Source organism: Beta vulgaris, chromosome 2 (assembly GCF_026745355.1).
Source record: "Beta vulgaris subsp. vulgaris cultivar EL10 chromosome 2, EL10.2, whole genome shotgun sequence".
NCBI classification, from domain to species: Eukaryota; Viridiplantae; Streptophyta; class Magnoliopsida; order Caryophyllales; family Amaranthaceae; genus Beta; species Beta vulgaris.
In genome coordinates this window covers 17,752,785-17,774,507 of record NC_079203.1, presented here as the reverse complement: position 1 = coordinate 17,774,507, position 21,723 = coordinate 17,752,785, and the positions used below count along the sequence as shown (strand labels likewise).

The 21,723-nt window shown below is 32.9% G+C and overlaps 1 long non-coding RNA gene across 2 annotated transcripts; it reads right to left on the bottom strand.

Annotated features, from left to right (window-relative positions):
* Positions 1-3,176: 3,176 nt before the first annotated feature.
* LOC125494784 (uncharacterized) lies at positions 3,177-14,606 on the bottom strand. 2 transcript variants are annotated; one of them, XR_008967969.1, is made up of 4 exons: positions 14,241-14,606; positions 13,132-13,248; positions 10,604-10,763; positions 3,177-3,810 (listed from the first exon to the last, which is right to left on the bottom strand). It is a non-coding gene; the product is annotated as an uncharacterized LOC125494784 (long non-coding RNA). The 2 variants fall into 2 exon arrangements; XR_007271030.2 differs by lacking the exon at positions 13,132-13,248 and having other exon boundaries at positions 14,241-14,591.
* Between the last annotated feature and the right edge of the window lie 7,117 nt (positions 14,607-21,723).

Here is a 21,723-nt window from a genome sequence, read left to right as displayed (position 1 = left end):
AAGTAAAAGGTAAAAGAGAATAAAACGAAAAATAGAAAATTTTGATAAAATTTTGATATTATCTAATATAAATTTTAATTATTTTTTATCACTTTATTTCGGTCTAGATTAAATTTTTCCGTCTTTGGTCCTTCTATAACAGATAGTTGTAACTTTATTTGTAATTTCTTTATGAGAACGTATTGTGTCGGACTCGTCCGACCATAATCTTGGTCGGACGACTTTCAGGTGGTTCCAATTTTTTTTTCAGGTAGTCTTCATTTTTTTTCAGGTGGTTCCAATTTTTTTTCAGGTAGTCTTCATTTTGTTTTCAGTTACTCTTCTTTGTTTTTCAGTGGGTTTTTGTGCTTCAGTTAGACTTACTTGGGTTTCAGTTGGTCTTTATTCTTTTTCAGGTAGTCTACATTTTTCTTCAGGTAGTCTTCATTTTGTTTCAGTTAGTCCATTATTTCTTTCAGTTGGCCCATTATTTCTTTCAGTTGGTCCAACTGAAAGAAAAGAAAGTCTAACTGAAAGAAAAGAAAGTCTAACTGAAAGAAAAGAAAGTCCAACTGAAAGACAAAAAAGTCTAACTGAAAGAAAACAAAGTCTAACTGAAAGAAAAGAAAGTCTAACCCACAAAAGCAAGACAAACCTTTGGAGCAAAACCAACGCACTACTGAAGCAGAAAATACACACATACAAAGACTCACCTCCATGAATTTGAAGGATGCTGCACCATCTGAAACCACCCTACATACCCCAAAATCATAACCAACCCACTACAGTTTCTCCATCAATTCCTAAACAATGCATCAAGTTCTTGCGCTGAGAGCTCACAATCTTCACGAACTCCTCTCTCCTCCTCTTGACCTAAGAAGAGGTGTGTTGGTTTACGCACCACCATGGCAGAAAAGAGCTGAACACTGTACCGGCGGCGGTGAAGGTGGGTTTTTTGCTGCGTTTTTTGAGTCCCATTTTATTGGGTTGTTATGGAGGAGAGAGAATGTGGGAAAGTTAGGGGTTTTGGGGAGGTGAAAAGTGTTGGGAAAATGGTGATGATTGATCAACAAAACAAATATGAAAAAAAAAGCCCGCGCGTTTTTGATGGGCTAAGCCCGTCCGACGGAAGGTATTGGGTCAGACGGTCTGACCCAATACTTTCACTTTCTTTATTAATAATTTAATTGTGCATCTTTTCAATTTTTTTTTTAGTTTTGTGATTGACATATTAAATGATCAAGTACTTACATCCTTATTTTAACATCTATTTCAAATATTTCGGACCAAAAAAATGTATTTTTTTCGGTCTAGACCGAAAAATAAAATATTAAAAAAACTTGGACTTAATCAGGGTCCTAATATGTAGGCTCGCCCTTAGAACTTACAATTCACTTTTTGAAAACGGGTGGATGTGACTTCGTGAGTGTCAGCATTAACATCCAAATTCTGTAATAGATTACCAATGATCTGATTATTTTGATGTCGCTTGGTCATCACCTGTAGAATTTGACGACACACCCTCTAGATTTCAACATTCAACCCTTTTCTTCTCTAGGTTCCCCTGAGCATTTTGGACATAATTTCAAAATGTCTTGTCACTCTTTACCCTACAAAATGTCTTGTATACTTTTTCATCAAAGTAATGCAAAATGTATACTGCCATCTTTTATTACTCCATAGGCAAATGAAAGCACAATGTCGCAATCATAATATTTTCTTAGCAAGGTTTAACTATATTATTCATAAAAGCATGTCAAGTGACTTTAAGACAAACTAAGTGCCTTTTTATATGTGTTCATTACTAGCAGGGTCGTATTTGGGCATGGGCGAGAGGGCAGGTGCCCAGGGCCCAAAACGCATCGCACAAATAATTAAAGGTAAAAGAGAATAAAAGGAAAAATATAAAATTTTGATATTATCTAATATAAATTTTAATTATTTTTTATCACTTTATTTCGGTCTAGGTTAAATTTTTCCGTCTTTGGTCCTTCTATAATAGATAGTTGTAACTTTATTTGTAATTTCTTTATTAATAATTTAATTGTGCATCTTTTTAATTTTTTTTTTTTGGTTTTGTGATTGACATATTAAATGATCAAGTACTTACATCCTTATTTTAACGTCTATTTCAAAAATTTAGGACCAAAAAAATGTATTTTTTTCGATCTAGAACGAAAAATAAAATATTAAAAAAACTTGGACTTAATCAGGGCCCTAATATGTAGGCTTGCCCTTGAGCCTCCAAAATCTCAGAAACGGGGCTGCTTACTAGTGATAGATTAGTTCACCATATTGGACAAACAGATTGAAAACACATAAACAGAAGACATTTACTCGATATAATTAATGTTAATAAGTTCAAGAACATATACTTAATAATATATGACATAGAAGTATTATCATCTTCAACTACCCATTAGTAGTTTAGCTAAAATAAGAAAGAACTTACAATAAACTTTTTGAAAACGGGTGAATGTGACTTCGTCAGTGTCAGCATTAACATTCAAATTCTGTAATAGATTACCAATGATCTGATTATTTTGATGTCGCTTGGTCATCACCATGTAGAATTTGACGACACACCCTCTTGATTTCAACATTCAACCCTTTCTTCTTTAGGTTCCCCTGAGCATTTTGGACATAATTTCAAAACGTCTTGTCACTCTTTACTCTACAAAATGTCTTGTATACTTTTTCATCAAAGTAATGCAGAATGTATACTGCCATCTTTTATTACTCCATAGGCAAATGAAAGCACAATGTCGCAATCATAATATTTTATTAGCAAGGTTTAACTATATTATGTGTTCAAATATGTATTTACTAGCAGGGCCGTATTTGACCATGGGCGAGAGGGGCAGGTGCCCAGGGCCCCAAAACACATCGCACAAATAAGTAAAGGTAAAAGAGAATAAAAGGAAAAATATAAAATTTTGATATTATCTAATATAAATTTTAATTATTTTTTATCACTTTATTACATATTCAATGATCAAATCCTTATTTTAACGTCTATTTCAAAAATTTCGGACCAAAAAAATGTATTTTTTTCGGTCTAGACCGAAGAATAAAATATTAAAAAAAACTTGGACTTAATCAGGCCCTAATATGTAGGCTCGTCCTTGACCCTCCAAAATCTCAGAAACGGGGCTGCTTACTAGTGATAGATTAGTTCACCATATTAGACAAACACATTGAAAACACATAAACAGAAGACATTTACTCGATATAATTAATGTTAATAAGTTCAAAAACATATACTTAATAATATATGACATAGAAGTATTATCATCTTCAACTACCCATTAGTAGTTTAGCTAAAATAAGAAAGAACTTACAATTCACTTTTTGAAAACGGATGTATGTGACTTCGTGAGTGTCAGCATTAACATTCAAATTTTATAATAGATTACCAATGATCTGATTATTTTGATGTCGCTTGGTCATCACCTGTAGAATTTGACGACACACCTTCTTGATTTCAACATTCAACCCTTTCTTCTCTAGGTTCTCCTGAGCATTTTGGACATAATTCCAAAATGTCTTGCCACTCTTTACCCTACAAATCGCAGTGTTTTCAACATAACTGCCACACAATAGGATTGAAGATTCCCTTTTAAATCCTACAGTAGGGCTGAAAACGTGAGAACCATATTTCTGGAGATTTTCAAAGTAATCTTCAACCTCATATGCATTAGAACACTCCACAGCGCTATGTAGTGGGAAGGAAGAACAACCTGCATCAAAGTCCAGCATATCGCTTGCATCACCTTGTGTTTTATATCTCCAATCGCTGAAATCAAATTCATGTCTACCGCAAAATTGAGCCTGCCAAATAGATTGTACAAAATTTAATAATTAATCTTGATAACACATAACATTATCATTATGGTTTAGGGTACTAGAATTCGCATAAAATAAGATAAAAGCCGTTATAATCTACTTGAAATTAAACTTTATAACACCTACTAGAATCTAAAATAAAAGTTGTTCTAATTCAGTAATTAATCTTCATTACACAAATTTTTGTTCTGGGGTTAGGTGTTATCAAATCTAGTTTGTTTATTGATTTCATAGTTCCCAACATAAAATGAAATAAAGTTTTACATGGGCACTCTGTTTTACATGGGACCAGATGTATTTACAGGTTAACTTGCATCATAACCAGGTTCTTAGATCCAGGTTAAGCGCGCAAGAGAGTAGTCAAAACGATTTCACATTATAGTAGCAATGGTGCCTCTTTTAGAATATGGCTTGCATTTTTTTTTTTACTTATTGCAATGTGTAGCACCAGAAGTTTGAGACTCTTCTTTTCTGAAGAAGGAATTTATAGGGGAGGCGATCCCACCATGCCAGCCATGGGAATAACATGACTTTTGGTGGGATTTGAGATTTTCATATCCAGTCAATGTGGGCATCTTGTTTCCTAATCCTTGACTCAGGCTTTGTTTAGGTAAGTTAAGTAGAAAAACAACCATCATCATTGAAATTAGAGATTGGTTGATCAGTCTTTTGCATTCCTGTGGTATATTTATACTAAGAATTCGATCTTATCTATAGTTAGGGATTGGGAGTGACATGTCCTCTAGGTTTCAAACACCATTGTTAATAATATCAAAACTTTAAGGTTCGATTCAGGGTGCGTTCTATTCAACTTATTGGACCTGAACTTATTGGAATTTATCTGAACTGAACTTATTGAACCTGAACTGAACTTATTGGAACTTATTAAACCTGATTGGACCTGATTGGACCTGATTCAACTTATTGGACCTGATTGAACCTGATTGGAACTTATTGGACCTGATTGAACCTGATTGACCTTATTGGACCTTATTGGAACTTATTGACCCTGATTGAAACTTATTCGACCTTATTGGACCTGATTGAAACTTATTAGACCTTATTGAACCTGATTGAAATTTATTTGACCTTATTAGACAAAAACATTGACCATGAATAACATAAATATTACCACTAACGTAATACTACCCCTCAAAATTTTTTACGGAATAATGATTATTATAATTCGTCCTTTGAAAAATAATGATTATTAATTATCTCTTATGATAATTAATTTAACAAAAAAATTACTATTTATATATTTGCCTATACATAACTTTCATCACTAATATATTTAATAGTGTTGTTTTAATTTTATAAAACACTAGTAGAAAATCAAAAAATTAATTTTTTAATTATAATAATTGTTATCTCTAGTTATTTAAAGACGAATTGCAAAATATTGTAATTATAATAATTATTATTATTATTGTTAACCTTAATTATTTGACCATGATTATAATATTATTCAATAAAATAATAATCAAATAATAGACAATAATACAAGTATAATACTATACATTGTGGTACTTTAATAAAAATTCTAATAATAACATAATCAGCTAATAGTAATATGAATAATAAAATAATAGACATAATACAAATAAATAATAAAATAATAGACATAATACAAATAAATAATAAAATAATAGACACTAATACAAGTATAATACTATATAATCATTGTGGTACTTTAATTAAAATTCTAATAATAACATAATCCGCTAATAGTGATATGAAATTATGAATAACAAAATAGTGGACAATAATACAAATGTTTATTAAACATTGACTATTTGGACCTTATTGGACCTTATTAGACCTGATTGGAACTTATTGGACCTTATTAGACCTGATTGGAACTTATTGCACCTGATTGGAACTTATTGGACCTTATTAGACCTTATTGGAACTTATTGCACTTATTAGACCTTATTGCAACTTATCTGAACTTATTGGACCTGAAACTTAATTTTTTAAGTTGAACAAAACGCACCCTCAGTGTGGTTTAAGACTTTAAGGGACCATAAATAAGAGATCTAATACTCCCAATACCTAACCAGTCATCAAGCCAGGAACCGATGTCGATCTTTCCCATCCCTGAGTAGCATTGCTTCTAAGAAGGGATAGATTTTTCCTTACTTAAAATGAATCTTGAAAATTTATAGTGGTGTCGGATATGTAATTTCCAATAATGGGTTATGTACTTATGTAGTACAACGACGTAAAATAAATAATCAAATAATAAATCCTTAACTTGCCCAAAAATAGTTAAAAAAATTATTAAAATAATATGGAACATACAAAATATAATGTCCAACTTAGTAAAAGTTCGTTGCCATGTAAAATCATTACGTGTAATGTCAAATAAATTGATATGTAACTTATGATATTATTAACTTGTGTACAATGATAATTCAGCAAAATTAGGACAGTTTCCACCTATATTCTTCATATTTACTTCATGAAAACTCCATTGTTATCGAGTGAGGCAAATAACTTACCACAAAAAAGATAATTTCATAAATGGAAACTAATTTCAGATTTTAATCCGTTTCAAATAATGGTAGAAGAATTACTGCAAAAAAGAAAATAAATATACGGTTTCTGAAAATAATATTAGAAAAAGACACAAAAAACGGTCTTACATTAAGCTTAATGTAAGACCAGCCCAATAAGCCAATTAAAAGCCCAATACGCGTGCCACGCGCTAAGGAGCCCAGAAAAATTGATTTTTAACTTTTCAACCTAAAACCTTAACTTTTGCGTTTTTTATCTTTTCAACCTAAAACTTTAACTTTTTCATAAAAATCCATAACTAATAGGGCTAATGGAGTAAAGGGTATCGATTCCACATATGATGATTAGTTATGGATTTTTATGCAAAAATTAAGGTTTTAGGGCGAAAAGAAAAGTTAAAAAACGCAAAAAGTTAAGGTTTTGGGTTGAAAAGTTAAAAAATCAACTTGGCTGGGCTGTTTAGCATGGGGCGCGCGTCATGGGCTTCTCTAAGACTTATTGGGCTGATCTGAGATTAAGCTTAACCTAAGACCATCTTATAGTAAACCAACTCAATAAATAATTGTAAATAAATTTATATAACAAGTACACAATTCAAAAAAAAAAGATAGCAAATATATATGTGGCAAAATTAGTGGCTCATATTAGCCCACAAAAAACTTTACGATTGACTGATTTTTACAGTTTGATGTAAAACATCCTCTGTTTTTAGGGTGTTTTCTAAGTCAAGAAGGAATTGAATGTCGAGTTTAGGTTATTCTCAGGGACCTTTTGAGTGCCTTTAAGTCTAGCTTCGCCTCTTTTTTTCTTAGCATAAACATTTCTAAACACAAACTTGTTCCAAACAAATAAATCTTCTCTAAGTGTTTTGTTGACCCTTGAGTTTTGAAGATGACTTAATCAACAAAATACATATTGTATTTCACTTATCACATTGCTAGGTAATTCATTCTCGAGCAAAGAGAATACTTGATCGAAGATTAAATTGGAGAATTAATCAAAGACCGAAGTGAAGATGTTCGAAAGATGAAGTATCAAGCTTGGAGTGAAGATTAGAATACATTAGGATGTATTTAATATCTTCTTGTTAAGGTTGAGTAAATACTTAATCTAGTTTGTGTTGAATTCTCAAACGAAACTTACATGACAAGAACAAACACTGGCACTATTAGGAACAAGGTTAGGGAACAGACCTAGAAATGACTTTAGGAACAGCTAACATATCCCAAGTTGTGCGTCTAACATTGTTGTGCGCCCAAGTAAGGTTGTTAGAGAGTTTTTAATTAGTTTTGACTTAGTCCATAACTTTAGGGAGTTAGTTGTTAGTTTGTTAGTAAGTTCTTTAAAATGATTTTTTGATTTAATTAGGATAAGATCAAAATCTTTTAAATATTATCTTTTATATTTTATAAGTCAAAAGATTTTATTTATTAAACTTAAACAGATTTTCGGTTTTAAAAAGATTTTCTTTTAAAACTTAATTATGATTTTCGGTTATGTTTGAAATATTTATAAAAGATATTTTCCTAAAAACTATTTAAAGGAAATAATTTAATTACTCCCCAGATAAACTAATATCACATTCTACTTACTGCTACACATTTTATAGTGAAGTGTTTAGTAGGCTTGATTATTTTCTTAAGCCTTAATTTATTTTAAATTAGTTTAATTAAGCATCAAGTTTTATAAACCACGTTCAACTTTACTGCTTCTTCTATTAAGCTAAGTAATGGGTTAATGGTTATTTATTTCTCAAGAAAAGTTAAATAAAAACTAATAAATAAATTATAGTAATGGACATCATGGATTAGTGGACTAAGTAGTGGTATTGCCTAAGTACTACCTCCGTTGCGCAATACATGCAACATTGGAGGTTGGCACATGGACCAAGGAAGGGAAGAGAGAGAGTGCAAATTGTCTTTATTACCCATGTGATAAAGAATAAAGTAGTTTACATGTGAGTGGAAAAGTAGGGATTCAAGTGTCTTTTTAGCTTAAAAGACTAACTATTAAAGGTAATGTTGCATGTATTGCAAAACATCCAAAAAAAGGTATATGTTGCATGTATTGCGAAACGGAGGTAGTATATTATAAATAGGCGCCTAAACCTTGGAATTAAATGTGTCTGATTTAGCCAAATATTCTTAGTTGTCTTAAAGAGTCAGTATCATTTCTAAGAGAATTCATACTTTATTCGAGTTTATAGTTTTCCATTGTTTTACATATTGTATTTTTGGGTAAGGGTTTGAGCGAACTCCTGTAAGTGTGAGAAACTTTGAGTGAAGCGTGGGAAAGACAAAGAAAGGAACTTCGACGGAAGTTTGAGAGGAACAACAGTTGGTCAACTGTTGTTGGGAACCTGAGTTTAGAGAAAAGTAATAGGTTTGTAAACAAAGTCGTTTGGCCTATTATTGTGAAAAGTTAAGAGTCAAAATCCCTTGTGGTCGAGGTCGTTTCTTCCTATTGGGCCTAGGAAGTTTTTCTTCGCTAAAATATCTCGTGTTACCTTTTCGTGTTTCCTAAAGTATAGCATATTCTCTCACTATAATTCACCCCCTCTTATAATACTCATATTATATAAGTAAATACTTCCTCCGTTCCGTTTTAAATGAAACGTTTGCTTTTTCACGCAACCCAATGCGCTTCTTTAGTTATTAATATCTATAGTTGTGTACGCGTAAAAAATATAAAAAAGTTATAATTTGATAGTATGCATCGAGACGAATCTAACAAGATCCCACTTGACTATGTTTTTCTTTATATAATAGCGATAAATTTGAGTCAAAATTGATCAATAAATAGTATCATTTCATCCAATGTTTCATTTAAAACAGAACGGAGGAAGTATAACATGTTTCCAGTTTTAAGAGAAGGTCGTTATCAAACTTTGCCCAAGAGTCAAGTACTATACGGTCAGACAAAAGGGTTTTGGCCAAAGGTTAGCTTTGGATGAAATGATAAACATCTAATTGCTAGATGTTTGCCAAACATCTAACATTAACGTGGCAACATGTGAGTGGTACACATGTCATTATATTGTTTATCCAAACAAATTACTTTTTCCAATTTTTTAAACTTGTATATCTCAAAAAATATATTTTAGAAAAAATAAAAAATATACCAATATTCATATATTTTTATTCTCTACAAATAGACATCCATCTTGATATAATTTCATCATATTTTTATTTTACTCTTCTCTATCTCTTATTTAGATATGTAAAAAAAAAAATACGAACACTATCTGTTTATACACAAACACTATTGTGAGTTGCATAAACACTAGTTATAGTTACACGAACACTAGTTCTAGTAACATGAACACTATATATTAGCATCGGAATCTTCTGACAGTGTCCAATTAAAAAAATACGAACACTATCTGTTTATACATAAACACTATTTTTAGTTGCATAAACACTATTTATAGTTACACGAACACAAGTTGTAGTAGCATGAACATCATATATTAGCATCGAAATTTTCTGACAGTGCCCAATTTTCGAGATTACATTTTTGTTTGACTGATAACTTTTTTTCATATATATTGACAATTTTACCCCTGCTAGATGTTTGGCAAACATCTAGCAATTAGATGTTTATCATTTCTCTAGCTTTGGGGCTTAACGACGAACTAATATAGGACAGTGGTCAGAGATTATACATACTCGTAGGTGCCAAAGATTTGTGTCAGAGAACTTTTTAAGCCATTTTTTATTGACCCACCACCCCCTATCAAGTCTTTCAGAAATAGGTTTTTCCTTTGTTTATTAAACAAACCATGTAAACTTTGGATCATTAAACTCTTAATCTACAAGGTGACACACTGGGCACTAGCTGTCTTGCTTGGAGAAGTTGCAATCTCCAAACATAAATAGTGGGTCCCACAATAGCCGTCAATAGGGAGAGTACAATAAATAAAATAAGAATAAGCTGGAAATGAAATGGATGGCAAATAAATGATAATGCGTGACCATGGAATATCATGTCCTGCACATCTACTCCCTTCGCAGTTCGCACCATCATTTACACACATCATCATCACTCGCTTAACAGTTGCTGACTTACGATTATAAACGCTAACATTTTTATTTTTGTTATTTTTTTTGAAAGGATTAAGCCCTAATTATATTTGTCATATTTCTTTTGAGATTAGAACATGTCTTATTTCTAGATAACGAGAAAAATCTCATTGCAAAAAATAAAAGATAAAATAAATAAAAAAAATAAACAAATTATCAGGAAAATAAAGATTCACCTCATTGACGATTGATGTGGGGTTTCTCGCAGTGTTCCACCTTCCCACATCATAATGGTCATCAGACGATGTTTTCCCAGTTGGCAATTCACCTCTTCCTCCTCCCCCCCTCCCCGTCCTCTTCTTCCCCTTCCCCGTCCACGTTTAGGAGGCATATTTGCTGCAGAATATAATAAAGTTAGTTTTATAGCTAGCGACTGTGGAACAAGATATAGGAAGTAAAAAAACATAGCAAGTTTATTAATAAACATTTTTGACATGATTTGCAAATAAACCCAATGACAAGCTAAATATTGCAACAATTGAGAAAAGTTACTTTATAAATTTTTTTTGGGTTCAGTAGTGCTTTACTTTAGGAGAAATTATTAAATAATTAACTTAACTTATCACGTGTGTTGTAACTTAATTATAGCTCATTACATATTCATCTTCTTCCCTGTGACAACTACTTCCCCTCCTACTAATGATAAAGTTTATCAATCAGATATGAATTATAATTAAGCCTCAAATTAGTTAAATATTCCCTTCGATTGATATTTGATTTGTTTATTTTATTGTGATAGTTAGTTGTTGGTATTATTTAAATCCATAAACTACAATGTGAGACAAATGTAGGCCATGAGTGTATTGATAAAAGTAAATATGGGATCCATCACATAATAAAAAATTATACTTTTAGTGTAAGACCATGCCATTTTTAGAAGTGTATCAAATAATATGGTTATCAAGTAATATGGGACGGAGAGAGTATACAAATATTGATGTACCCGAAAAAAAATAAAAATAAAAGGGAAATTCTATCGGGTAGACGTTAACTTCCAACTTTTCTACGTGGTAATCTAAAAAATAATTATACATGATAGACCCTACTTATTACTATACATTATTATGCTGTAATCTTACTTAGGGCCTGTTTAGATTTACTGAAAACAACTGAACTGAACTGATTTGAGTTGAACTGAACTGATTGGAGTTGAACTAAACTGAACTAAATTGAACTGAACTGAATTGAATTGAATTAAATAAATATATAAATAATATTTAAACAATAATAATATGAATATTAAATAATAATTATGATGATAGGTAATAATAATGAATAATTATTAATGAATAATAATAATTTTATTTTGGATATTTTTAAATGATAATCATAAATAGATAATATTAATAATCATAAATTAATAATAATAATGATTAATGATTATAATGATAATTAATAACAATTATTTCATAGTCTTTGTATTAATATATTAATACCTGATGATGATTATATAATAACAATAATATCTAAGAATTAAATTAATATTAATATTTTATAATTAGATTTAATTATATATTAATATGTAGTAATAATATAATGATTGGGTCAGACCGTGTAAAATTACATCATAAACCGTTTTGACGTGATTTGATTGGATTATGGGCTGAAAACGTGGGTTTATTTGTGACTTTAGCCTAAATCATGTTCCTCCCTAATGATAATATAATAGTATTAATAATGAATAAAGCTATAATGAACAAAATAATATAAAGATAATAATAATAATACTTAATAATAATGATATAAAAATAAATAACAACAACAACAACAACAATAATAATAATAATAATAATAATAATAATAATAATAATAATAATAATAATAATAATAATAAATAATAACAATAATAATAATAATAATATATAATAATATAATAATAATAATAATAATAATAATAATAATAATAATAATAATAATAATAATAATAATAATAATAATAATAAGAGCAATTAGTAAAATAAATTAGACCAACATAATAATATTTAACAAAATGATTATAAAATAATAGAGCTGAACTGAACTGAACTGATTGGAGCTGAACTGATTAGAGCTGAACTGAACTGAACTAATATTAAGCTGAAATAAACATGCCCTTAGTGTTTTCCTTTAATGTCAATGATTAAAGGTTAGTTAAACTATGTTGAGGTGTAATGAACACAATTAATAACCTACCATTTTCCCTCCATTTTCTAAAATCAGTTTCCCCATTCAACTTCTTTGTTTTATATTCATATTCTATCTATCTCTATTATATAAGCCAGGGGAGGAGGTGTGGTGTCCTTTTTTGAAGTGACTAAAATACCCTTAATGATCTAATTAATGAATGAAAAAAATTACAAAAGAAAATCATTTAAAAATTCTCATTCCAACTTGCCATTTAAAACAAGTTTAAAATGGTATATGCATCAAATACTTCAATAAAAAATTAAATGGACAAAATATTTATACCTTATAAAAAAGATGGCATACATAACGTGCACATGAAAAGTCTGAACATTCACTACCTTTGATACTCTTTAATTCAGTTAGACCAACTTATTATTTTTGTTCTTTCTGTTCAATATTCATTCACAAAAAATTAATGTTAATAATCACTCACAACCTTTTTATTTTTTTACATTAGCGAATTAATATATCTAAATTCATCTAACTGTTGAATTTTTCACATTTAAGTTTAATCATAAATAAAGTACAAATGGAGTACCTAATAGAATAACAAATTTTGAATTAACGCACGCATCGCGTGCATATGAAGGCTAGTACATATATATTAAAAGGCGTGCGTAACAACGTCGATGCGCCACGTGGCACTCTCCTCCTCCTGCCACCAGAATTTTGCCACGTGTCCGTTAACCAATATAGTCAAGTGATCATTATTTAAAAAATAAATATGCTGAAGCTTGGGCTCGAACCCCTGACCTTATGTAAGAGTTTTCAAAGAATCACCATCTCATCTAACATCTTTTAGTGATCCATGTTTCCACAAAATTAAAAATATGTGTTGTAATTAGTTAATGCTATTAAACATATCCATTGCATCCTTAAAAATAAATAAATTTGCATGTTCATTAAAATTAATTATGTATGCATGATACCATTTGAAGAGGAGTGTTGACCACTACAGTACTACCCCTAGGGAGTTTTAGTTCATTTAATCTATGTACAATTAAAAAATTTAGAAATTGCATAGTATAGGGTTTGATCCCGAGACCTCAAGTACATATACTAAAATCTTAACCACTAGGCTAAGTTATATTTATTGTTATTATCATAAAGTATTATATTAATAAATGAAATTTTTTCTTACCCGGAGCATAGCCCGGGCCTAATAACTAGTTTTCCTCTTAAAACATGAATTCTCAATCCATCCCTTTGTAGCTAATTTAGGGAAAACAATTGAAGGATCAAGGAAGAGCATTAGAGTTTCATAAATATGGCAGCAAAGCTGTGTTATGTTAGCAAGTCCGCCAACAACTTGATCCCAGCTTAATTGATTCAGAAGAAAATGATAGTATAAGTACCAATACACTTCAACAACTAGAGTCTGCCATAAAGAGTTTGCGGGAGCTAAAGCTTCAGGCAAAACATCCACTTTTGGATTATTTTCTTAAAATTAAATTTTTTATTGTCTCATAATTTGTACTTCAAAATTAAATTTCTGCAGCTCCAAGATATTGCTACCATATTTTGTACTTATACAAACTGAATTTGTAGTTTGCTTGTGTAAATTAAACCCACCCTTCATCATATTCACTATAGGACAGCAGAAACAAAATGCAAAAGGATTCTCAATACAGGAAGGAATTTAGATACCTGAAGATGTTGGAAGAATAAAAATTGAATCTTTTCCAATGAAACAGCCTTTGAAATCGCAACACCCAAAATATGAACCCCTAAATTGCACCGAGCTAGAATTACCCAGGTGAAATAAATTCCAACAAAGAAACTAGCAAGTGTGAACAGGCGATGAAGTTGTCGGTAATCCCATCCATTAGTTGGTGAGTGAATGAGATCGGCTACCTTTCAATGGTATTCTAGAGAAAGGGAATATCTATTGTTTTGAAGAAATTAGTCATTGAGATTGATGTAAATAATGTCGTTAATCAATACAGGCTACAAATATCGACAATTACAAAAATACACTAAGATGCTTCAAATTGTGAATTGTATCTTTTTCATAATTTGATTAGACTACAATGCATTGAACTATACCATTTTGCATTAAGATGATACACTAGTAGAAAAAGGTCGATTTGCGTCGGACCCAGGTCTCGACGCAGATGACCTAGAACTGATCTGCGTCGTATGTGGAAACGACGCAGATGTTTTAGCTATTTGCGTTGCACGTTGTATACGGTGCGACGCAAATTGGTCATTCCAACCCATACAAGCTACAGGCGGATTATAAAGGGGTATACGTGGAATTTGCATCGCACATAGCAGGGGGTGCGACGCAAATCAGTCATATGCGTCGCACCTTGCGCCATGTGCGACGCAAATGACCTCATCTAAAAAGTTAAAAAAACGCAGTACTAAAGCATGAATGCTTTATTACTGCATTCGAGGAAAAAAAACGAGACATAAATTAAACGAAATCAAAACAAAAACGCAGTACCAAAAGAAACGAAATCAGATTTTAAACGCAGTAACAAAAAAAAGATGTAACAGAAACGAAATTAAACGAGATAACATACAAATTGTCTTGCGTCGATTAAGAAACGAAAAAAATCTAACAAATATTAAAAATAAAAAATTCAGATCTAACATACAACAAAAAAACGAAATAAAAAAACTAAACCTAAAAAAAAACCAGATCTAACAGACAGAAATTTCACTAAATATATTTTAAAAAAAATACAAATCGCGAAATGGAACGAACGAAATTCGCCAAAAACCAGATCTCGTTCTTCAATCTCGTTCTTCAATCTCGTTCTTCAAATCTCTTTCTTCAAATCGCCAAAAACCAGATCTAACTGAAAGAAATCTCGTTCTTCAAATTTAAAAAATAAATATAAATATGAAACAAAGAAATTCAGAATAAAATTTGAACTAAAAAATACCTGAGAAATTCGATGCTCTTCTTCGAACGTTAGATCTGAGAAAGGGTTGGTGTTTTTTCAATTTTCATCGCTGCTCTTCTGCGAATGTGATGTCGTTGGTGGTGTTTGAAGCGGCGGAGTATAAAAAATAACGAATATGATGTCGTTGTTGGTGTTTGAAGCGGCCGTGTTCGACGGAGATTCCTCAGGAAACAATGAAGAGAGAGAGAGAGAGAGGGAGGGAGGGAGATAATCTTGTTTTTCTTCATCTTCACGACGTCGTTTAGCTGCTACTGCTACTTCCCCATAGTTGGTGTTTGAAGAGAAAGAGAGAGAAAGGCGCTGAGAATTGAGAGGGAGGGAGAGGCGCTGAGAATCGAGAGGGAGGGAGAGGCGTGTGAGGCTAGGGTTTCTGAAATAAATATGTATTAGTGGGCCTTGTGAACTAAAATGGGTATAGTGGCCTTAATATACGTCGCACATTGAATAGGTGCATTGCGAATTGGGTATTTTGCAACGCATATAAAAGACGTGCGACGCACATAGTTTGAGTTTTTTTTTTAATGTAGAGACGATTTGCGTCGCATGAGTCAGGGTATCCGATGCACATTTGGCTTTTGCAACGCATGTAAAGCATGTGCGACGCAAATGGGACATATCTGGTGCTTATGTACCCATGTTGTGCGTCGCACTCCTCCCACATGCGACGCAAATCCCAACTGTGCGTCGTTTCCTTTTCTGTACGACGCAATTGAGGGGACGCAAATCGTCCTTTTTCTACTAGTGATAGGTATGACATTAATACATGATATTATGTACTTTTATTCTAAGTAAATTTGTAGCAAATTACACTCATCTTTAATATTTTTAAATAGTGTTTAAAAAATTTACTTTTGCAGATGTCTTAAGAATCGTAGTAGTGGCGGATCCAGCGTGGGTTCAACTGAACCCCCGCGGATCCGGTATAAAAATAAGGAAACTGGGCTAAAAAAACGATATAATATATATAACGCAGCGAATTATATTAGTGTAAGGCATTGTTGCTCAGTGGTAAAGCATGGTGTTGCACTGCTCTGCTATTTGTTGCTACCGTGCATTGGTTGCGGTTTCAAACCTTGGCAAATGTGTTTAGTATTCTCTTTTCCCTTTTTTTGTCCTTTCTTTATGCTTATTATATTTCTTTTCCTTTTTTATCCTTCCTTTATTTTTAAGTTCTCTTTTTATTTATAAATCTCTCCCCCTACCAAGTACAAATATAGTAAAATCTAATGAATTCGGTTAATTTTCATTATCTAATAGATTTTTTTTTTTTGAAATTTATATTAAAATTATTCCGAACCCACGTGGTCCAATTCCTGGATCCGCCACTGAATCGTAGTACATATAGACTATCTGAGCTATTCAAATGATAGGAAGATACGCAGACAAAATATTGTCATTTAGACAGAAGGTAATAAAATGTAATTGATGTTGTGAAATATTAAATCTAATACTTCTTTAATAATTTTTTTTTAGATCAATAGTGTTGCAGTTAGGTTGACTCTTTCTTTTTTTTTATAAGGAAAGAAAAACTTAGGCAGACCCATTCAGTCAGGAGCCAGCCTAAAACATCCTTGCGGATGATAAGAGAGAAATCAACATCGAAAGGAGGAAAATAATAAACAAGCGAAGAGTTACGATGGCCTCGATTAGCCATGAAATCCGTCGCTCTGTTGGCCTCCCTGAAGTTGTGGAAAACTTGGAAACTTGAAAATTGCTGAAGCTCCGAATCTACATCAAAACTAATGTTAGCAACTTCCCAATGAATACACCAATGCTTTTTCAGAGCGTTGATGACAGCTAAATTATCCCCCTCAATAATGATATTATTCAAACCTTGAGCTAGAGCAGCTCTAACACCTTCTCTCAAACCCCAAGCCTCCGCTTGTAGGATTGAGGTAGAATACCCTAACGAATTAGTACCGGCTAGGACCATGCCATGGTCATCATGAATAACAAAACCATAGGACGATTTCCCGCACATAAGCTTAGAGCCATCAAAATTTATTTTGACAAAACCAAGGGGAGGAGGGGGGGACCAAATCACTGAATTCCTTTGACGAGGTAATTGAACAGCTCTAGGTCAAGAGGTAGCAGAACTCGACTGCCAGTCACTAACCACATAGCTAGAGCGCAACCAACTTTTAGAAAAGTTATTAATGACAATCGCTGTTGTTGAATGGGAGGAGGGAGCATCCTGAAAAACTAATTGATTTCTAAAATACCATATAAAGCACCAATCAATAGCAAACAGATTAAAGTCAGCTACTGGTAATAGAGAATAACAATGGCTGATGATTTGACTAAAAGACTGGTTAGACATATGGGAAAGAGAAGGAGCAATAGGCCAGTCATAATTCGCATGAAGCTTAGAAAAAGTATCAATCATGAAGAGACAACTAAAACATAAATGATTAGTAGTTTTCGAATGATAGTTACAAAAAGGACATTCCTAAGGCAAATAAATATGACTACGTTCTAACCGCTCCTTTGAGGAAAGGCAATCATTACATGCCTTCCAAAGAAAAAATTTAACCTTGGGGGGAACATTAAGTTTCCAAATCCAAAGCATAGTCCACTGGAACAACATTCTCATTTAGTAACCCTTGAGCTAATCGTGCCCCTGATTTCACCGAATATTCCCCATCCGCTGTAAGTCCCCAAACAAGGGAGTCTTGTTGGGGGTGAGAGGGAATAAAACAAGAGCAAGATTTGGCCACCATGCTAGGGGGGAGAAAACTGGCTAACTTGGCTCGGTCCGAACTCTTATAAGTCGAGATAAAGTCACTAACCATGAGGGAAGAGTAATCAGAAGGAGGATGGACTACTGAAGCTATAGGGTATTGGAATAGTAATTATCCTCCCAAAAACGGATATTCAATCCATTCCCATTTTGCCATTGTAATCCTTGGCTAAAAATTTCCCACAGACGCATAAGATTTTTCCGTTTCCAAGAAGCTAAATTAGGCACTTTATGGGATAATATAGAGTCATTCTTAAAAATATTTCTTACGAACTAGCTTCACCCATAGGCTATTATTATCTTTAAGAATTTTCCAAAGGAGTTTTAACTGGAGTGCTACATTATTTGCTTCCGCCTTCCTTAGGCCCAAACCCCCAAAACTTTTGGGTTTACAAATCCTATCCCACCTAATTAGGTTCAAAGACCCATTGAGAGGATCCTTATTCCAGAAAAAATTTCTACATGTTTTGTCTAAAGAAGATAGAATTGGTTTTGGCAAATAAAAACTTTGCATCTAAAAATTAGCTTTAGTAGCCAGGTTGGACTGAATTAGAATAGTTCTACCAGCTTGAGAGAGCGAATTCGCTTTCCATTTTGGTAACGATTAACAACTTTAGTGGTTACTTTGCCAAAAGTTTCCTTCGTCACCCGAGATGAAATAATTGGACAAACAAGATATTCTCCAAGATCTTAGGTCTCAACCATTCCCAATATAGCATCAAAACTGCTCTTAGCTTGATCAGAAATATTCGTTGTCACCTGGAAGGAGGATTTATGGAAATTCACTAGTTGGCCTGATTGGGAACAATATTGATTTAAGATTTCTTTGATTAGAGAGAAACGGGAATCCGATGCTTTAGCAAAAATCATAGTATCATCCGCAAAAGTTAGAAAATGGATTATAATCCCCGAATGGCCAATGGTAACTCCCACGAGCTTGTCTCACTGGCTACTGGCAAGGGAGAGCTGGCGAGCCAGTAATTCGGCACTAAGGATAAATAGGTAAGGAGATAGGGGATCACCTTGGCGGATTCCTCTTGACAAAACAAAAGAATCGCCAGGCACTCCATTAACTAACATCGAGAAGGAGGTGGAAGAAATACATTCCCAATCCACCCAATCCAATGAGGGCAAAATCCCAATTTGGCAAGCATTTCTAAAATGAAAGACCTTTCTAGTCGATCATACGCCTTTTCCATGTCTAATTTAATTGCTATCCACCCAGAATCCCCCCCCTCTTTTCCTGAAAGAGTGAAAAATCTCATGGGCTAATAAAATGTTATCTTGAATAAGTCGTTCTAGGATAAAAGCACCTTGTAGAGGATGAATGAGCTTCCCCATAATAACTTTCAATCTATTAGTGATGACTTTGGAGATGATCTTATAAATCGTGGAACATAAACTAATTGGTCTAAAGTGATTAGCAGATTAAGGATTGTCAATTTTAGGGATGAGAGCTTGAAAGGTGTGGTTAATTTCCTTTAAAATTTTACCAGAATGAAAAAAGGCTTTAACTGCCCTAATAACAGCATTACGAACTAATGACCAGTATTTCTGAAAGAAAAAAAGGCGGGAAACCATCCAGACAGGGGATTTATTTCGCGCCAGATCGAAAGTAGCAGTCTTAATTTCCAATCTTGAGACATCTCCCATAAGAAAATTGTTGTCTTCCTGAGAAATGATAGGAGAGACTGTCGCAAAATACGTCGCGCTATTAAAGTGACAATTTGGATTAGACAAAAAACGAGCTTGAAATTCATTAGAAATAGCTCGAGAAATTTCACTTGGAGAGGTGAGAGACATTATCCTTTGTAATAAATTCTTTAATTTGATTAGGACTACGCCGAATAGAAGCATGAGCATGAAAAAAACTAGTGTTAGCATCACTTTGGGAAAGATATGAAACCTTGCTTTTTTTGTTTCCAATACTCGAGAACGAATGATAAAAGCTTTTCTCGTTTAAGAAGTAGCAAATCCTGTTTTGCTTGGAGAGTTGTGTCCAATTAGTGTTGAATAAGATCACTTTAAATAATGGCAAGTTTTTTATCGATTATTCGAAGTTGACGAAAAATGTTGCCAAATTGAGTTTTATTCCAAACTTTCGATTTTTCTTTTAAAAGTTTGCATTTTTTTGTTAGGCAATACATGAAAGAACCATTCAAGAGAGTACAACATATTTTTTTAACTAAAGTATCATAGTCTTTACGGGCACACCACATTTTTTCAAAACGAAAGGGTGGTGCTTTATTATTCTTCAAAGAGAGAAAATCAAGAGAAATAATACAATGATCGGACGAAGTAAATGGATGGTGAGTAATCTTAGCTTGAGGGAATTCTGATAGCCAAGCAATACTAGCAACAACCCTTTCTAATCGTTCAAAAATATTGTTATTTCGCGCCTTCTTTTTCTTCCAAGTAAATCTAGAACTAGAAATAGGGATATCTACACAACTTATTTGGGAGTGAAACTGATTTAGAACACTAAGTTTGGAATAGCTAAAATCTGCTCCTCCCAACTTGTCCAAATTGGAACCGATCTCATGAAATCCCCAATAATCCCAAAGGGCTGTAATATACTACTAGTATATAACATTAAATCTGCTCAAAATTCTTGTTTAAACTCTTTTCGAGCAGGTGCATAGATAAAGAAGGCTATGAAATTACAATTCGAGTTTAACAAAGTAATTGAAACTGCAATAAAATGAATAGCTTTAAACACAACAGACATTCTAAATGGATTTATATTACATGCTTTCCAAAATAACCAAATCCCTTCAGATTAGCCTATGGTAGGGATATAATCAAAACACTGGAAACCTGCTTGATGAGCATTACTTAGAGAGGGTGGGGATTGGGATTTAACTTCACACAACATCATTATTTTTATATTACAAAACTTGCAAAAGTCCTTCACCTCAAATAATGCATTTTTTCTACTAACACCTCTAATATTCCAAGAAGCAATCGACATAATAAATCATTTTGATCGTGATCTGATATTATGGTTTTATATAGAGTTTTCTCCCCTATTTATGTGCTAAAAGTTGTGGTTATGGTGCTCTTAGGAGCCATTTGGTACTAACTCTCTCCATCTAGTTGTGGTTTGCTGTTTTGTATTGGATTGTAGGTTTTGGAAGCTATTACCTAATTTACATGATTGCACATTGGATTAGAGAGGTTAGATGCCGATTTTCTAGATCCTGAGGATGATTTCCGGGACTTTTAGCAAAGGAAGAACAAGAAACGAGTTTAAACTGATCGGCCCGACAGGATCGGGCGGCCCAGCCCGATCGGGCGAAGAAGTAGGTTCTAGTTTTGTTGCGGGCCCGATCCGGCGTCCAACGCCCAGTCGTGATTCGGTGTCTCGCCCGATCGGGCGAGTTGGTCTGACATCGGGGGCCCCTCCAGCTGCTGCGTAACACTATATTACCAGGCCGCCCGATGTCATCGGGCGGGTCAGCCCGATCTCATCGGG